At 34.9% G+C, this 15,227-nt stretch overlaps 1 protein-coding gene across 2 annotated transcripts in view; it reads left to right on the top strand.

Annotated features, from left to right (window-relative positions):
• PKIA (protein kinase (cAMP-dependent, catalytic) inhibitor alpha) overlaps nt 1-15,227 on the top strand; it is a 71,585-nt gene that overhangs the window by 41,305 nt on the left and 15,053 nt on the right. The window contains exon 2 of one of the 2 annotated variants that reach the window (XM_012723092.1): nt 2,090-2,216. The exons of the other annotated variant lie outside the window; for it this stretch is intronic. The gene's annotated coding sequence lies outside the window, so the exon portion shown is untranslated. The remainder of the gene's footprint in view (nt 1-2,089; nt 2,217-15,227) is intronic. 2 annotated transcript variants of the gene reach the window in all.

The raw sequence follows: 15,227 nt of genomic DNA, 5'->3' as shown, positions 1-15,227 counted from the left end.
TCTAGTAAGTAGCAACAAACTGGAACTTTAAACTACAATAAACTGAATTCCAGAGGAAAACTTTTTCTGTTATTCTGCAGTGATTATTTATCTGACAATGTTGAACTCTATGAGCCTTATTTTAGAAAAATGGACAGAAAAACATCTTTCTTTATCTATATTTATTTATTTATTTATGCATACAGAACTGGGGTGTCAGTGAGGAGTGCAGGGGAACTGAGAGGATTCACCAGAAACAGAGTGGAGAGCAGAACAGGCAGATTGAGGAAGTACACTGCTGAGGGGAGCAGCGGGTTCCCCTCTATACATATCTCACTAAGTGACTGCTATGGCTGGTTGCTTCTGCTGGTAGACCTTGTGTAAAATTGCTTTCCCCTGAGATAGGAGACTTTAAATATTTTCTTTGAAGAATGTTCAACAGTATGTTGCTTTATGGTGAAAGAAAATGAAAGCTTATTTTTGACACTTAAGGAAGAGCATAGTGTTTTACACTCTTCATCAGTCAGGATTCAAGGTATGATATGTCCATAAATGGTCCATTATGCTCAAATTTCCTTTTGATGTTGAGAAGTAATCTAGTAATTATAAGAAAAAAGAGAAGCACTGCTTATTGGTCTTCAACATCTACCCCAGCTACTCTAGACTGGTTCTCAGTTCTGTTGCCCCTTAACAGAAAGAGCATGTTTTTATGGTCCTCTCTCTCAATCTTTTCCACTCCAAGTGAATCTCTCCTAAACCCTGACTTCTTAAAATACTCAGTTTGTGCATAGAACACTTGGGGTGAGTTTAATTTAAAATATCTCAAATAACATTCTGTGGTCAGCAGAACATAATGGCCTCGAAACTTAGTACTGATATCAAAACTTTTGAGTCCAAATACCACTTACACGTCACTGACTGTGTGACCTTGAGAATTCAGTGAAGCCCCTTAAAAAGGCATCAGATTTCTAATCTGGAAAATGGGATGATAAGTGAGTAGACCAAGTAGAATTAATGTGTAAACTATTACATGAATTGGAACAAATGTGAAATGGTACATCTTACATCTCAGTACAGTTCTTGGCATTTTCTCCTATTTTCTCAGCCCCCATCCCACTCTTGAGTTTCCTGGAATTACCTGCCAGATAAAAAAAATCAAATCCTGAGCCCTCCCTGGTGGCACAACAGGTTAAAGCACAGAACTGCAAGCGAGCAGCAGTTGCTTCGGTGAGAGTTCAATTCCCAGCCCTGGAGGTGACCCACATGGCACAGCAGACCTCTCTTGACCCGCCTACTGCTTCCCTCAGCAGTGTACTTCATCAGTCTGCCCATTCTGCTCTCCACTCTGTCTCTAGTGCATCCTCTCATGGCCCCTGCACCTCTGGCCTCCAGTTCTGTATTCATAAAGAAATAAATCTTTAAAAAAAAAAAAAAAAAAAAAACAAAACTTCAAATCCTTATCAAAGCCTTCTAGAACTCAAACTAAGACAATCCCAAACAATGTATATCCTCTAGTAACCAAGTACTCCTTACAGAATCCTTATTGGTGTATGTGCCATGGCTTGACGTATATGTATTGCTTGTTCTAGATCCTAATGTTTTTAAACAGATAGGAAACATGATTTTGAGGAGAAAAGAAATCATTTATGCAAAAATGGCCAATGGATAGTAGGAAGAAGAGATAGTGACATTTGTTTTCCTTTAATGATGGTGTGAAAGTTATGGGCAGATGGTCAGTAACAGTTGTGACTATAACGTGAGGAGACTGCTCCCTTTATAACTTAGAAAACTGTTATTAACAATCAAGTTAGTCAAACTGATAATTTCCTGAAAATCTAATGGAGGTAAATTTTAAAGAAAATTTGCCAGTTTTTCTTCCATTTTGTGTTTTTATGAACAAATGAAAATGGGCCTTTTTTGAAATCTTTGCTTGATTTAAAAACCCACTTGCAACCTGTACTCTTGTCATACTGTGAGTACTCAAACTTTTAAACTGTGAATTTCCTTTCAGCTATTATATATTTAGAAAGTGTATGCTTGATCATTTGCTTAAAGTTTTAAATGTGAAATCTATATTACAGATACTTTTCTCTTACTGTCTCTATTTCAGTTTCCTATATTTCTGGAAAGTCTGGTTTCACCAAAGCTGCAATTTCTGGTAGAAATCTGGAGGTCTGATTCAAGAAAAAAGAATCCAGTATAGCCAATGAATTAAGGGCAAGAAGGTTTCCAATCAGGTAGAAACACTTATTCTATTACATTCAACCACATTAAATAAAGTGCTGATGATTGGATATAACTACTTAAAAAATATGTGTATATGTGTATGTGTATGCATATGTATATATACTTATAATCTATAATCTACTCTATAAGGAAGCTGCAAACAATTCCCTTGGAGGTAGTGGTGTTTATCAGAAAGAACCTTAGGGAAAAATGAATGCAGTAACAGTTTAATGTTTGTTTGTTTGTTTTTCCATTTTTAGCTCATTGTTGCCAAGTACACTTAGTGATCTTGGTGCCTGTGATTTATTCCCAGGAGATTGGGCATGTGAAGTGGTAGATAAAACCTTTTGGTCTTTTCTCTAAAGATAAATTATTTGCTTATAGGTTGTCTCCATAATCCTCTCCTTATTTATGAAAATTAGGGGCTCTGATAACATCACTTCTTCCATGTGAAGCATAAACCCAGTCAATGGAGTGGGAAATTGGCATCATTCTTGTTGGGGCACATCTAGTCTTCATCTGGGCACAAAGTGAATGTGAAAATAAGGAAAATAGGAGGAAGGAGAATGTGAAAAAGAGATTCTATTTTCATTTATCTAAAAAAAATTCAGATATTAAAACCTTGGGAAAAAGGGAATAATGAAGATGTCTCATTAAATGGCAAGACAAAAGATAGAAGCATCAAAATCAGGGTCTATCCATCTCACTTGCAGTGATATGCTTAGTGGTCAGTATAGCACTTAACTGCTAGTTGTTATTCAATATGAAGACAGACGATGAATGACTGGTGGATGACTAAATGAAAAAGTTAATATGATAAAAGATGCTCTTTGTCCTTGAGCTGCCTTATGTGAGAATCTATATTTTCAGAACCCAGCACTATGACTGACACATGGAGTGTGAGCAACACATTATGTTGCAAGGATAAATGAATCCCCATGATTCCTAGGATAATAATAAGACCAAAACAGATTTCATGTTTGCCAAAGTTTGTGGCAAAATTGTCCATGAGGTGAAAGTCCAAGTCTTAGACTTCTAATTGGTTGACAGAATTTATCTAGTTTTAATTATTAACATGCCATCTCATTATATTTAGGAATAGTAACTACATTAGACTTACTAGTAAATGAACTAATATGGACTGAAAATCCCCCATAAGTTTTAGTGCCGTATTATTTGTAAGATCTGATTTTCAGAGTATTTTTATGATGACAAAGTTAAGGGCAATTTCAGAATCATTAGCTACTAAAATTATTATCTATTCTTTCCCACCAGTAGGTAGTACAGCCATATTATTGCAGCAGCTATTTCTCTGTAATCTGTTGTTACCATCATCTACATTCTCAATGGGATACAAAACCCATTTCTTTAAGGAGAAAAATGTAAAATTTAGTATTTTGTAGCTTTTTTAAAACCAGCACACACCCACACACACAGATAGAAGGTGAAGTAATAATCTAAAATAGCACCCTGCAACTCGTTGCAAAATAAAAAGAAATCCACACATATTTTATTTTTTATTAATGTGTAATATTTATGTACTAATTAATAACATTTTGAATTGCTCATTGAAGAAGTGTTATGCACCATTTTTGTCATATTATTTAGTTATCAATAATGTATGGAGACTGTTTCCTTTGCTCTATCCTTTTCCTGTTCCATTCTCTTGAGGAAATGTAGTCAGTTATTAGTTTCTAGGCAATCAAATGACTAGTGGCACTTAAATAAAGATGATAGATAATGTAATAGGCTAAATTATTGAACATAAAATCCATATATAAATGGGGGATAATTGAATAGTAAAAAGATATCCAGATATATGTAAGTTATGAGGAATAATATAAGCAACTCCTCTGAACACACACTGAAAACAAGAATTAGAATCAAAACTGCTCAATCTTCTCTTTGTGCTCTACTCTGCTTATCCATAAAAGAAATTACCCTGACTTTGGCCTTATGTTCAAATTTCAATAAAAAACTTATTTTATTTATTTTTGCATACAAGTCCTGGGGTGCAGGTCAGGGTGCTGGGGAGGTGAAAGGATTCACCAGAGGACAGAATAGGAAGCAGAACAGGCAGAATGTCTGAAATATGCTGCTGTGGGGAGCATGGGTGAGAAAGGAGAGGTCTGCTGACGCACGTGGATCAACTCCTTTCCTGGAGTTTGAACTTGTGCTGCAGTGGCTGGTGATAGCTATGTAGTGCTAAGACTTATCCCCTTATGCCACTACGGAGACCCTCAGTTAATTTTTAAGTGTGCTTTTACTGTATATATATGAGTTCGAGTCTATAGAGTTTCATAAAATTGGTATCAAAATTTAGTCTGATGTATGTGGTTTACTGTGCTTTTTTTGACAATCAGCATTTTATTTTAAATTTCATACATTTTGATTTGTGTAGTGTTCATTTCTTTTCACCACTGTATAATATTGCTTTGTGTAAATGTAAAAAATTAGATTTATTTATTAACCTATTGATGGTATTTGGGTTACTTTGGACATATTATAATGAGTACTTCCATGAATAGTTATTTTAATGTTTCCTGGTTCATCTGCCCAGCATGTATTTTTAGCATATGTAACTCAAAGTAAAACTGCTTAGTAGATTTAAATACTCAATTTTAAAATACAATGCCAGTATGTCTTCTAACATTATGGAATCAATTTGTAATGCGATGACTCTATAACCTCAGTAAAAATAGCCAGCCTGGTTGATATAAAATCTCATATTGTCTTTTTGAGAGTTGCCCTAACAAAATGCCATAGACTGAGTGGCTTTTAAAACAGAAAATTATTTTCTCACACTTGTGAAGTACGGGATAAATATGTGAGCAGGTTTAGTTTTTCCTGAAGCTTCTTTCCTTGGCTTGCAGTCAGCTTCTCACTGTGTCCTCAAATGGGCTGTCACTCTTATAAAGACACTAGTCCTGATGGGTTAGGACCCACCCAATCACAGCATTTAAACCTAATTATCTCTTAAAGGTCCTATCTCCAAATATAGTCACATTGATGGTTGGGGCTTTTTTTTTTAAGATTTATTTGGCCCTCCCTGGTGGCTAGTGGGTTAAAGCACTGCACTGAGAAGCTAAAGCCACCTCTGCATGAGTTCGATTCCCGCCTGCCCCGGAGGAGACCACATGGCGAAGCAGACCTCTCCTGACCCTCCCGCTGCTCCCCTCAGCAGTGTACTTCGCTGATCTGCCTGTTCTGCTCCCCACTCTGTCTCTGGTGAAGCCTCTCACCGCCCCTGAGCCTCTGGCCTGTACCCTAGTTCTGTATGTACAAATAAATAAATCTTTAAAAAAAAAAAAGATTTATTCATACAGAACTCGGGTACAGGCCAGAGATGCGGAGGGTGACAGAATTCACCAGGAACAGAGTGGGGAGCAGAAGAGGCAGATCGACGAAGTACACTGCTGAGGGGAGCAGCGGGCGGGTCAGGAGAGGTCTGCCTCGCCATGTGGGCCATGTGGATCTCCTCCCGGGCAGGTGGGGATCGAACTCATGCGGAAGTGGCTTAAGCTTCTCAGTGCAGTGCTTTAACCCACTGTGCCACCAGGGAGGGCCGATGGTTGGTACTTTTACAAAATTCTCAAAAGCACAATTCATCTCATAAGGCCTTTCATTAATTAATTATTAATTAATGAAATTAATTATACTAGACTGAGCATTCTCTCACTTAATTACTAATAGACTGAGCATTCTCTCATTTGTTTAACAGTTACCTGTAATTTAAATCCTGTGAAACTCCAGAGGATATATTTTGTCTATTTTTCTGTTGTTTATCTTTTTCTTATGTGTTGTCATTTTTTTAATGCAAACAAATTAATCATATTTCGTCAACTATATATAATACAATTAAGTTATGGCTTGTCCTCACTTTTAAAATGTGTTGTGATAGACATATAAATAGTAAAATTAAAACTTAATTTTAATAAAATAAAATTTATTTTTTAGGTTAGCCTCCTTTTGTATTAAAATGTCCTTTCCTACCTTAAAAATACACAGATATTGTACATTTTCCAAAAATTATAATGTTTTATTGTTTGTTCTGTATTTAAGGCATTAGAATTGATTTACCATCTAGAATTGATTTGTATGTAATTCAATTTCTTTATTTCCTTATGAGTAATTAAGTTTCCCAGGACCATTTATGAAATAGCCCATCTTTATCACAGAAATCTTCCATGTCTTGTGTGTGATATATGAAAATATACCGTACAATGAGTCATTTTATCCATAGACCTATGTATATTTATTCTTCAATGCTCTTCACTAAGAGTGTATGAATTTTTCCAGAAAGGTCTTCCACAGTTTTAGATTTATTCCTAGGTAATTTTTTTTCTATTTTAGTTGAAAACTTATTTTACTACTTTTTGTTGTGCTAATGTTGGCGTATAATACTGTATTAGAGTTATAGGTTCACACCTCTTCAATGCACATTAAGCACCACTGTGACCACCAAAGCACCAATAATTCTCCATTATAGCTCTCTTCTTTGTTCCTGATTTATTAAATACAATAGTTTTTTTTGTTTGTTTCTTGAGCTTTTTATACTGCTATCTTGCTAATTTTTAAAGATTATGTTAACAAAAAGGGAGTAAATGAGAAGTTTTTATTAAATATTATAGGTCAGCATTGGCCAAATAACCTTTCTGTGATAATAGAAATATTTTTAGTGCTGTTCAATAATACAGCCATTTTTTTCAATTTAACTGTAAACTCAATGAATTTGAAATCTAGCTTCCTGAGACAAACTAGCCTACAGTTTTTAATAGCCACATGAAAAATAATGGACAGCAGAGCTCGAGTCTATTAGACATTGAAATCATGTAGTCCCAGAATTTTGTCTTAGCCAGTGACATAGCGAGGTCTTTGATAGAACAGTTATTCTTTTTTTTTTTTTTAAAGATTTATTTATTTATTCATACAGAACTGGGGTACAGGCCAGAGATGCGGAGAGTGAGAGGATTCACCGGGGACAGAGCGGGGAGCAGAACAGGCAGATCAACGAAGTACACTGCTGAGGGGAGCAGCGGGCGGGCCAGGAGAGGTCTGCCGCACCATGTGGTCACCTCCGGGGCAGGTGGGGATCGAACTCATGTGGAAGTGGCTTAAGCCTCTCAGTGTTGTGCTTTAACCCGCTGAGCCACCAGGGAGGGCCCAGAACAGTTATTCTTTTTTTTTAAGTTATTTACTCTAGTTATCTCTAATATTGAAAATAAACCAACACAGATTTTCACCTTCCATGAATATTTTGAGCCATATTTATACTTTACCTACTCTTTCTTTAATTAAGTGTTCACTTTGTGTAGTGTTAAATTGGAGTAAGAAGGGAATTTGCATAGGGAAGTGTCAACAGCAGCTACTTAATAGAGATAGCCATAATCAGTGGCAAACAGAGAAAAAGTGTGATATAGAAGGATAGCAGCAACAAGAATCTCTTTAGTTATGGAGGGTGAGCACATAATTAAGGATTATTAAATATACATTAGTTGGTATTTCTCAATGTGTGAAAATGGAGTTAAAGCATAAAATAGGCAAAAACTAGAAAATGAGCTATCTAGTATTGAATAGGAATGGAGGATGTTACTGTAAACTCATAATTTTTTTTAAAGATTTATTTATTTTGTGCATACAGAACTGGGGTACAGGCCAGAGACTCAGGGGTGGCAAACAACTTCACCAGAGACAGAGTGGGGAGGAGAACAGGCAGATCAACGAAGTACACTGCTGAGGGGAGCAGTGGGTGGGTCAGGAGAGGTCTGCCACACCATGTGGTCACCTCCGGGGCAAGCGGGAATCGAACTCATGCAGAAGTGGTTTCAGCTTTTTAGTGCAGTGCTTTAACCTGCTGCGCCACCAGGAAGGGCCATAAACTCATAATTTTTAATATGTATGGATATACACTGAAATAAATATGGATTTAACATGCATTATAAATGGATATTTAATGATCCATGTTTTATCTGTATGATATAGTATATAAATACTGTACACTGTCTATTGAAAGGACTTGCACACCTGCTTCCCAATACCAAAGAAAACACCAGTTTCAGATCTTGGTTTCTAACCAGAATTCTATAAGTAAGGAACTAAAGTTCTTTGGAGAAATGACTTAGGGCAGGGTAAAGTATAAGATGACCCAGAGCACATTCCTGCAGAAATTTTTGGTTATGTTTTTTTCTCTTAAATTGATGAGTCATAAGAATGAAAGATTTGTATATCCTTGAGAATTGTACATCCTTGTACCAATTATAAGTTTTATAATTAAATGATAAAAAATACATTAAGTAACACTGATACTTACATTTAGTTACTTACATTCATATTAGACTAAATGAACATGTAATTGAAAAGAAAGACACAATCATAAAGGACACACTCAGAAGCTCAAAGAAGTTGAACATATTTAGCCTATATTTAGGTCTATGATGAAACCATGGTCCACAAATTGTATGTCCAAATGTGAACTTTCAAATCACTTTCCATATCAAGTGATGCAACAAATAGGTAATTAGTAAGTAAATCCAAACAATTGGGCCCTCCCTGGTGGTGCAACGGGTTAGGACACAGAAGTGCAAGCTAGTTGTTGCAGCTTCAGTGCGAGTTCAACCCCCAGCCCCAGAGGTGACCCACATGGCATGGCAGACCTCTCGTGACCGGCCCGCTGCTCCCCTCGGCCATGTAATTCTTCAATCGTGTAATTCCTCGATCAGTACTTTTCTGCTCCCCACTCTGTCTCTGGTGAAGCCTCTCACCACCCCTACACCACTGGCTTGTAACCCAGTTCTGTATGAATAAATAAATAAATCTTAAAAAAAAAAAGTAAATCCAAACAATTTTTGTTTATAACAATTTCTTAAATCAACACTTAGAATAATGAAAAACTTATCTTTTGTTCCAGAAACCTGGGTAGTCATTAGTTCAAGCAAATCTGTTGTCCTACTGGCCTACACCTCGTTATTAATAGCAGTAACACTTGAGAACACCCTTGGAGACTGAACAGACTTTCTAAATATAGTTTTTCCTTTCTCTAAGGCTTTCAGAAGAATGCTCTTTTTGTGAAAACTTGGACTCTATAAAGGGCACATAGACACTAATGTCAGTGACTTTCAGGCCTAAAAAAGCTTTAAAGTATTTCCTTAGTCTGGGAACCCACATTTTGAGAATTAAAAGTTGAAGTCCAGTGAAATTAAATATTTTGTCCAGCTATCATGTGGCACTCAAACCTCTGTCTTTCTATTGAATAATATAGTGTATTTCTTTATCTGCTTATTTTCGTGGTCTGTAACATTATTACTTCTATGCCTCATTCCTCTGGTTTCTTTAGGAGGAAGATAAAGTTATTTGCCAGTTTTAGCTATCACTACATTTTAAAATTTCTGCTGCTTTGCAACTCATTTTTGAAATGCAACTTCTTTCTGTTCTCAAATGCCTCTTCTTATATTTATGATCTTTTACTGTTGAACTATTGTGTAATATTAAGTATAGAAGCATGATCTAGTAATGGAGAGAAGCTATGGGGGTAACAAGGTGAAATAGAGTTGACACCCTACAGTTAGACGAGGTTAGAGGAAAGAGAAAATAGAAATTTGATTTATTTTTAAAAAGTTTAGTTGCAAGTTAGATAAATATTTGGCCTTACCTAATAACTTTAAATTCCAGGTGACTTCTGTTTGCATTGTCACGTACTGGGAAGTAAACAAAATGACAATATTTCTTTTGTTTTTGTTCCAGATTTTCATATTTCCTAAATATTTCTATAAAAACTTTCTTAAAAATAAAAATTATTGTCTTTAACTTATTTTCCTTAATTGTTTTCACCTTAATAAGTTGATTAATAGCACTTAAACTTAATAGTAGTGATCAACCCTGAGGTACAATTTTAAAAAGCTGTCAACTGGTAGCTGCTTTTGCAACCAGTAAAATAACTCTTTCAGAGAATATCATATTTGATAGTGGAGCAGTAATTTACAGTCATATTAGGTGATTTATACATGCTGATGGAGTCAGAGCCTACCTTCAGATAAACAGCTTTCATTTCTGATACCTAAAGGACTTAGAATAACTTGGAAAGTATTTGTTGTATGTTTTCATAGTATTTGGTTGTGTTATAAAGGTATTGAAAATTTATATGAATTAATAAAGTTATATATAAAAATGAAAGTCTAAAAATTGAATAAAAATGAGGTCTTTTAATTATAATTAAATCAAGTTTGAATTATATTGTGGATTTTGTAAAAGACATTACTGATTCATAATGCTGAACTAAAAAAGTATTCTACTTATGTGAACAGAAAATAAATCTTAATTTATGCCACAGGTAATGAAAGCAAGAATTTTTATTTGTTAAACATTCACTAGGTACTCTGCACTGTGCATATAACCCTAGTCTGAAATTATGAGTGCCAACTAGAATGACAGAAATTCTCCATCCTCTAGAAATTTTTACTGCAGTTAATGGAATAGGTCATTTAATTCTTTAGTTCATTGCAACTTCTTGATCAGATGTGTTGTTTTATATTTATTAAAACCAATGGTCACATTTAGTTTCTTGAATGTTCCTGGTACTTAGTTATAATGACATTTACCAATACTGATAATAAAGTCCATTGTACTTCAGTATTGATAGTAAAGTGGTTTGGATGACCTACAAAAAGTCATGAGTTCTCCAGCTCATAACCTGTCTCTTGACCATAGCACACATTGTTTATTTTTAAAAGCTCCTCATTTTCTTTATATATTGATTTACCACATCTTTTCCTTCGTATTTTAAGGTATTTTGTTTCTGGATTATCTTATTTTGAAATTGTCTAGTGATTTATAGATTCATTATGTATGATCCAAGCATTTCTTAATGATCCAATTAATATGTTCTTAATTACATTACAACTTATTTAATTTATATTGCTATTCCTCAGCAATTTCTTTTGTCTCTGGAACCTGTTCTACTGATTTTAAAAGTCTGAACTATCTGAAATTCCAATTTAAGGTGAATGTATAGTATAGAAGACTGTCAAACATTGTGCTGCAGATAATTCCATTAATAAGTAGATAAATTATTCTAACATTCAGACATGAAATAAAAATGAAAAACACTAATGATACTACTAAGCAATGGCATAGTCAGTAAAGGGAGACAGTAAGTACTCCATAGGAAACTAGCATTTGCAAGGCAATTAAATTGGCAATGATTATACATATATTTAAAATATGTTGAGACTTATCATAGCAACTGTTTCTCCTTTTGGCTGAAAAGAGGTACATTGGAGTACTTACACACTACTTCAATTGGAACAGATATTTACATCTGTGTATTTCCACTCACTCAAAAGGAAATGAATGCCAAATTTACTTTAAATGAAGTGTTGTGATATGCTGAACTGCCATTATTAGACTTTTGCTGTTGTTCTTTTTCCATTTACCAAAGAGTCCCATTGTATCATTTAATCAAGTTATGAATCCAGAAGTAACTATGGGTTCTTATAAGGTCCTCAATAAATCGCAAATCCCTCACTCTCCTCCAGACAGCTCTCTATATGTCTGCCAGTTGTCTCATTCCTTGGGCCTACTTCCTTGCCTCAGCCTTCTACTGAAATCACTTCTAGCTCATTCTGAGTAGAGTCATTTTAAAACCTTCCTCAGTAATAGGCAATTATACTTTAGGAAGCTACAAAATGCAGCTTAGCAAATGTAATCAAATGTAATAAAATCACATATTCAATACAAATTTTAGATAAATAAATGAGAACTATATGGCATGACATTTGAGATATATCAATATTAGTATTAAAAATACTAAGTAAGGGCCCTCTCTGGTGGCGCAGCGGGTTAAAGCACTGCACTAAGAAGCTTAAGCCACTTCCTCATGAGTTCGATCCCCGCCTGCCCCGCAGGAGATCCACATGACCCACATGGCATGGCAGACCTCTCCTGACCTGCCCACTGCTCCCCTCAGCAGTGTACTTCGTCAATCTGCCTCTTCTGCTCCCCACTCTGTCTCTGGTGAATCCTCTCACGCTCCGCATCTCTGGCCTGTACCCCAGTTCTATATGAATAAATAAATAAATCTTTAAAAAAAATACTAAGTATATATTTTTTTCCAATTTTGTAGAACTTATTTTTTCCTAATTTGGAACTGTTATCATCTGCTAAATGTTTTTATAAGTCTTTCTGAATCTCATAGTCTCTAATGTGTGTGTGCTTTTACTGTCACAAGGCAAAACAGCCTTGAGAATGAGCCACTTGAAGATGACAACCATTTCCTGGATTATTAGACCAGAAACGTGGATTTGGAATATGAGTATTTACAGAGCAAACATATAAATCAAATAAGATATACTGGTGTTGATTAATAATATGTCCATATTATCAGATGATAACATTTAAAAGCTTGTTCTGTAGGGGTACAATAAGATAGCATTCTATAGAGCAAGGTATAGAAATAATGTGTGAACTGCCTAAAAAGAAATATCAATGGTAAACCACCAGCATAAAATGAAATCTGTTTAGTATACTCCAAAACAAAATTTATTAGAAAAAGGAAACTGATTTTACAAGCTATTAAATCAGCTACAAATTTCATCATGTAATATTTCTAAATCTTTCTTATTTCATCCTTAAAATAAATAATGAGAATACCTATGTAATGAGTTGCTTGGAGGTTTAAAGTCCATAATTCACATGGTCTTCTTAGTGTTATATTTGGCACATATTTGATACTTTTGCTATTTTTTTTTTATTAAGCATCAGTAAACAATAACTGTATGCTTATCATTATTGCTACAGCTTGGAACATACCAGAAAATACAAATGGTTTGAGTTGACTCTTTCCTGTGATTTTAAAGATGAAACAGTTAATTACATTGAGAAGAAATGTGTCAGTTTTAACATTCCTTCAAAAACGCATTCTTACTTGAATTAGAAAAAATAGTCTTAGTTAATGAAAAGGTATAGCTTTTGAAAGTATCTTTCTTTCATCAGAAAATGAAAAAATCAGAGAACAGATTTAGAAAGCATATAACAAAGAAATCCAGCCCCAGTCTCTTACACATTTGTGGTGTTGAAGTTAATAACCCCGGGTCCCACTTCTGACAACAGTGCTATCACTGACTGCTTAAGACCTCATCAAGTGGATTAACCTCTCTCTGCAGTAGTTTCTTCATCTGTAATGTACAAGTGACATTACTTATCATTTGCCAACCAGCAGTACTTCTTCAGTTAATTGACTGTCTCAGCTGGACTATTGCAAAGATTGACTAATAAATGATTAATAAAACCTTTGAAATATTAAATGAGTAATGTAAAAAGCCCTAACAAGAAAAGGCCAGAACAAATCATTTCATGCATGAATTTGTTATTTTAATCTTTTATTTATTTTATTAAAAAAAAAACTAAGAGCTATCCCTTAACAAAGTGTAAAAAGGATAGGTTACTAATATTATATTTCTTGAGCACTTTCTTTTGCAGTCTTTTTGTTGCTATAATTGAGAATATATAGCAAAAAATATATCATCAAAGAAATAATAATAGCTCATCCTTCTAGATAGATGAGAAATTTTACGAGAGAGGAAAATGAACTCAGTAAGAATAAGAACAAGGAAAAATAGGCTGATTTTACTACTATTAGTCATTTAACCTTGACAAATGTACTTAACCAGTAAGCCTCATGAGTAAGATTATTAAAAACAAACATACAAAATGACATGAACATACAAAATCCTGTGCCAAGCATTGTGAGGGACTCAAAACTCAATGACTCCGATCTCAAGGAAAATATGATACAGGGAACAGAACAACATGAAGATAATTATTTCTTACATAATGTCAAATTAAATAAACACTATAATAGCTATGCATCCCTGAAGATAGGGAAAAGTCGTGCCTTATCAACAGAATTAGAAAGATGAAAATACTTTCTAGTAATTGGGATAAAATGTATTACAGTTTGAGAAAACAACATGAAAAAACAAATAGAACATCAGAGATATTGCTAGTATTAGCTATGACTGAAATGTTGCATGCACAAGGAAGATACTATAGGAAAAGATACTTGCAAAGAAGGTTGACTTTAAATAGAGGGGCATGAAAAAACTGAACTAGGGGGCTCTCAGGACCAGATGAGAATTTTTAAATAGTATTTATGTTTTATAAACTTAATTTTGGTAATAGTGTTAACACATGCAAAGGGTACATTGCTTGGTGTGTATCCCACAATAGATCAGAACAAACTGATTCACTGTCTCATTGTGGTAAAGAGTGTTATAATTTGAGTCAAGAGAAGATAGAAGGAGGGGCCTCCCTGGTGGTACAAGGGGCTAATTAAGTCTTAGCACTATGAAGCTATCCCAAGCCACCCCAGCACCAGGTTAGATCCCCAGCCAGGGAGCTAACTGGTATGGTGCAGTAGACTTCTCCTGCCTCATCTACTGCTCCCCTCAGCAGTGTATTTCAGTCAATCTGCCTGTTTCGTTGCCCACTCTGTCTTTGGTGAATTCTCTTATGCCCCACACTTTAGATCTGTACCCCAGTTCCAGTATGAAAAAATCTTAAGAAAAAAAAGGGAAAGAAGGAGATAAATCTTGAATGTTCTATACCCTTGACTTCTGGGTAGACTAGAGTATATGAAGGACAATTGATGTTATAATAGAGCATGGTTGAGGGGCTTCATTATACAGGCACACATCCATAACCTGCCAGGATATAACTTACATACCTCATATGATGAAAATGGTGGTGTTTTGCTCTCTGGGGGAGGACATTTAACATGCTAATAGATGTAATGTTCTAAGGTTACTACAGGTTGTTAATCTTATGTCTTCCCATGCTCACTAAGCATAACATAGTTTCAGCTGGAATCTTGCCTGAGTTTCTGAAAAACAACTGAAAATAGCCTAAGAATTTCCTGACAGTTGTTCCCCTTTGACCTATGAGTAACAAGAGTATAAAGAATAAGTTGGGATATATTAAACTAGACTTCAATAAGTGAGTAGTTAGTAACAGTTAAGAAAAAGGGTCTT

This window comes from Condylura cristata, unplaced genomic scaffold, assembly GCF_000260355.1.
Source record: "Condylura cristata isolate star-nosed mole 26May11 unplaced genomic scaffold, ConCri1.0 scaffold00009, whole genome shotgun sequence".
NCBI lineage: Eukaryota > Metazoa > Chordata > Mammalia > Eulipotyphla > Talpidae > Condylura > Condylura cristata.
This window is presented reverse-complemented; position numbering and strand designations above follow the sequence as displayed.